Below are 5,478 nucleotides of genomic sequence, written 5' to 3' on the forward strand. Positions count from 1 at the left end.
CATCCAGCCCGGGTGACGGTGCGAGACTCTGTCGCCATACCGTAAAATCATGATATTATTAGAAGATGAGTTGTGCGGGGTGATGCCCGCCTGTACTCGCGGCTACGCGGGAGGCTGAGATAAGGAGGAGATCACTTGAGGCCCCACAGGTCGAGGCTTCAGTCAGCCGTGACCCACTGTATCCTGGGCAGTCACCGGTCAAGGAGATATGCCCCCTCCCCGTTTTCTTTTCTTTTCTTTTCTTCCCTTCTCTTTTCTTCTTTTTTCTTCTCTCTTTCTTTCTTTCTTCCTTTCTTTCTTTCTTTCTTTCTTTCTTTCTTTCTTTCTTTCTTTCTTTCCTCCTTTCTTCTTTCTTTCCTGCCTGACTGCCTTCCTGACTTTCTTCCTTCCTCCCTTCCTCCCTCGCTCCCTTCCTTCTTTCTTCCCACCTCGGCCTCCCACAGTGCTGGGATGACTGGCGTGAGGCACCGTGCCTGCTGGGCCTAAAGATACACCCTTTGAAAGTAAGGCGCAGAGAGCGCCTTCCAGTCATCTGATGGATGGACTGATTGAGAGACGGCGTCTCACTCTGTCACCCTGGCAGTGGTGCCATCGTAACTCACTCACTGCAGCGTGGACGCTCCTGGGCTCAACCGATCCTTCCACCTCAGCCTCCAGAGTACAGTCCCTGAGACCGCACGCACGCGCCACTGTGCCCAGATCATTTTTAATTTTGTTTTTTTCCCGAGACAGACAGACGGGGTTTCGCTCTTGTTGCCCAGACTGCAGTGCGATGGCGTCATCTTGGCTCACCGCAACCTCTGCCTCCCGGGTTCAAGCGATCCTCCTGCGTCAGCCTCCCGAGTAGCTGGGATTGCAGGCATGCGACACCACGTCTGGCTGATTTGGTATTTTTAGTAGAGACGGGGCTTCTCCGTGTTGGTCAGGCTGGTCTCGAACTCCCGACCTCAGGTGATCCGCCCTCCCCGGCCTCGCGAAGTGCTGGGATGGCAGGCGTGAGCCGCCACGCCCGGCCTTCAATTTTGAATGTGTTTCCACAGACGGGGTCTCATCATTTTGTGGCAACCTTCCTGATCCGGCGACTCAAAGTGCTGGCGTGACGGGCGTGAGCCACTGCGCCTGGACTCCGGGGAATGATTCACGACCACGACCGCTGTACTGATTCTTTCTTTTTCTTTCTTTCTTTCTTTCTTTCTTTCTTTCTTTCTTTCTTTCTTTCTTTCTTTCTTTCTTTTCTCTCTTTCTTTATTTTCTTTCTTTCTTTCTTTCTTTCTTTCTTTCTTTCTTTCTTTTCTTTCTTTCTTTCCTTTCTTTCTCTCTCTCTCTTTCTTTCTTTTTATTGATGATTTTTTTTATTATTTATTTATTTGTTTGTTTATTTGGAGACGGAGTCTCGCTCTGGGCCAGGCGAGGCGAGGCTAGGCGCATCGCTTTGGGCGCCGCGGCACCGCCTTCTAGAGCCCCATTCATATGCACAGAGCCCTATTCCCTTCCTGGAGTTGGAGCTGATGCCTTCCATAGCCTTGGGCTTCTCTCCATTCAGAAGCTTTGACGGGCGCAACCCCACCCAGAGGCTGACTGCGGTTGAGGAATAGGGGGTGTGGTGGGGCTGGAAAGTGGGTCCCCTATTTTTCATAGCTCGGCCAAGATATCTCCCGACCCCCATCGCTTGCTCACCCTTTGTGATCCCCCGCCTCCACCGCCTTGGAGGCTCACTTCTTACTTTCATTTCTGTCTTTCTCCCTTTCTTGCGTTTGAGGAGGGGGGGGTGCGGGAATGAGGGTGTGTGGGGGGGAGGGGGTGCGGGGTGGGGACGGAGGGGAGCGTCCCTCATCTAGAAGTGGGAACTTATAGATGAGACTTCTGCATGGACAGAACGAGGGGAACGAGAGACGCGGGAGCCTACTTGAGGGAGAAGGGGTGGAAGGAGAGACGGCTTCCGGAAAAGACAAAACACACAAAAAACGCGAAAACTGTCGGGTACGGCGCTGAGTATCCGGGTGATGAAATCATCTGCACACTGAACCCCCCAGTCAGAAGTGTACCTATGTGACAATCTTGCACGGGTATGCTTGAACAAGAAATGAAAGTTAGGGGAGAAAGAGAGAGACAGAGGGGGAGAGAGAGAGAGAGAGAGAGAGAGAGAGAGAGAGAGAGAGATAAAATGAAACACCACCTCCTTGACCTGAGTCAGGGGGTTTCTGGCCTTTTGGGGGAACGTTCAGCGACAATGCGGTATTGGGGTCTGTTCTTTCTTTGTTCTTTTCTTTTTTTTTTTTTTTTTTGGACCTTCTCTCGCTCTGTCAACTGGCTCCTGCAACTGCGGTCTCCGCCTCTGGGGCTCAAGCCATTCTTTCAACTCAACCTCCTGAGTAGCTGGATCTACAGGCATTCACCACCATGCCCAGCTCATTTTTTTTTTTTTTTGTATTTTTTGTAGAGATGGGGTTTTGCCACGTTGCCCAGGCTGGTCTCGAACTCCTGAGCTCAAGCGATCTGCTCACCTTGGCCTCCTAAAGTGCTGAGATTACAGGTGTGAGCCACCGTGCCTGGCCTACGTTCCATTTCGTGGCATGATTTTTAGGAAGCGTTACTGTAATTTCCTCAGAATAGGATTTATGGACTAAAAATGTCATGGGGAAGACTCTCCGAAGCTGGCCCTAAAAGCTGCAATATCTGAGGGATAATGGCCTAGGGGATATCTGACAGGGTAGCGTTAAGAGAAGTAAGAGAGGACCGGGCGTGGTGGCTCATGCTTGCGATCCCAGTGCTTTGGGAGGCTTAGGCAGGAGGATTGCTTGAGGCCGGGAGTTCAAGGCCAGCCTAGGCAATAGAGCAGGGTCCCGTCTCTACAAAAAAAAAAAAAAAAAAAAAAAAATGTTTTAATTAGCCGGGTGTGGTGGTGCCTATCTGTGGTCCCGACTACTCCAGAGGCTGAGGCGGGAGGATCACTCGAGCCCAGGAGTTTGAGGCTGCAGTGAACCGGTACTGTAGCACTGCGCTCCAGCCTGGGTGACAGTAAGAGACCCCGTCTGAAAAAGAATAAAAAAAGAGTGAATGACCATAGGGAAGGCACGGTGAGGTGGAACATTGTCACTGGCAGTTATAAGGAACAGAAACTCCATGGGTTTCAGAGTCAAAGGAAGACGTTAGGGCTTCTTCACCCAGAAATGCGTTCTAAGTCAAGGTCGACACAGTCAACTTTGACCTTGGGTCTCGGTTTTGCCTCCCTGCTGGTTTTTGCTAAGGATCCCTCTTGGATACAAGAGCCTTCCTGCTCATCGTGGAAATAACACACGAAAGCCACCTGATGACGGTGTTATGAGTTTCCTATTGCTACTGTCACAAAATTACCGTAAAATGGGTGGCTTACGGCAATCAAAATGTATTACCTTATAGTTCTGGAGATGACAAACCCAAAATTAGTCTCTCTAGGCTAAAACAGGTGTCAGCAGAGCTGCATTCCTCTGGAGACTCTAGGAAAGAATCGATGGCTGTTACTTTTCCAGCTGCTAGAGGCTATCTGCGTGTCTTAGCCTGTGACCCCATTCTAGCAATCACAGCACCCTGACCTCTGCTTCCATTATTGCGTCTCTTGCTTTGATTCTTGCTCACCTGCCCTCTATTATAAGGACTCTTGTGATTCTATTGGGCCCACCTGGATAATCTGGGCTTCTCTTCCTGTCTCAAAATACCTAATCACATTTGTTAAGTTCTCTTTGCTATTTAAAGTAACATATCCACAGGTCCCAGGGATAAGGGTATGGACATAGTTGAGGAACCATTATTCTGCCTACCATCGGCAGTGTCTTCACTGAAGGACGGAAGGCATTTATCTATGCTGAACGTGGTGAGTCACTCAGGACCCGAAGAGCTCGAGGAGAATGGCTCGCTGTTCCAAAAGTAAAAGGATTTACTGTAGCCTAGTTTGTCGATTTAAAATCTTTAAACATTTAACATCACTTCTTGCTCCGAGAAACTCTCTCCTTAAATACAGCATCGTTATTTTTTAAATGAACCGAACGATGACGGCGATTTTTCTGTTCTGAAAACAGGAACGTGTGATGGTCGGCTTCTCTCCCAGAAACCTTTTACGTTTCTTTTTACCTGTGAGTGTCATGAAAATCATCTCTAACGTATGCGACCAGAGCGGCACACCGGCATGCTGCTGTGTCCTGGCTACAACTCTCCTGGGATGCTCACACCCGAGAGAGCGTGGCAGAATGGCCACTCGCTACTTTTGGCCCGATTAGAGGAGGATTTTGTTGCTGGGCGGGGGTCTACACTGACAAAACTTCAGACAGAAATGCTAGTCAGAGACTGAAGACTTCACTTCTCCTGCGATCGGTCAAATCCTGTCAATACTACCTCCTTCACCTCTTTCCATCCCTCCCCTTTCCTCTCCAACCTTATGCCTTTTCTCAAGGCGGTGTGACACATTGCAGGGATTCCCCAAAATGACTTGATCCTACTAACCATCTAGGGTGTGTATTAAACACGCAGATTCCTAGGCACCTCACTTAAAATTCTTTTATTCTAAGTCTTGGCACGGGCTCTGGAACCTAAGTGTGTGATAAATATGCCGAAGCGACCCTTCTTATTAGGCTAGGATGGGCGAAACTGACATGATGAAATAGGACGGGCTTAGAAATCGGGCACACCTTTCTTTGAACATTTTCCAAGCCGACGCACTTGCAAAAGTTACTTAGCTACTCTGATCCTGTAAAATGAAGGGTTCGTTGGTGGTGTGGAGAGTCGAATGGAATCGTCTGTGCGTTTCACTGCACACAAAGCCCAGGGTTCCACAGCTGCGAATGATCTTCTCTTACCACCCTTCGTGTCTCTCCCTAGAGTATCATACCTGTCATATTATAGTTTTCACAGCTGAGGGATGCTGACTGACTCTGCAAATGTCTCACAGAAAGACAACCGGAAACACTCGTCTAAGTCCTCTGCCAGGACCTTCCCTCTTTGTCCGGTTGTCAACTGCATCCTGTGATGACACAGGCTTTTCAGAGCTTCCTCTCATTCACGAGAAAACGGTGGGCTTCATCGTGCGAGACCTTGTACACCGTCGTGGGGATTTAGGCTTTTTCTAGTCCTCTGTGATTTTCCTTTCCTAAGGTCTTCAGACTAGATATCCTTATCTGCCTCCCTATTTTACCTACGATCCTGTCCCCTTCCCCAACCGTTGCTCCCTTGCGGGCAGTCTCTGCTCGACCAGGTCATTTTCCTCCTACTCTACGGGCGACAACTTTACAACTTTGTCCACCGTGTTTTTTACCTGTTCGCCTGCCACACTGTTCTTCAAAGTTCACGTCATATCGCTTTCCGTAAAACCTTCCACAGAATCCCCAGACTGACACCCCGTGAATACAGGTTGTCCTTAAACCTCGGGTTACACACGAGCCTTTAAAGAGGAACCACTCTATGTTGCTCAGCCAGCTGGTAGTCGTGGGCCCATGCTGTCTCTCTCCT

Source organism: Symphalangus syndactylus, chromosome Y (genome assembly GCF_028878055.3).
Source record: "Symphalangus syndactylus isolate Jambi chromosome Y, NHGRI_mSymSyn1-v2.1_pri, whole genome shotgun sequence".
In the NCBI taxonomy this organism is placed as follows: Eukaryota; Metazoa; Chordata; class Mammalia; order Primates; family Hylobatidae; genus Symphalangus; species Symphalangus syndactylus.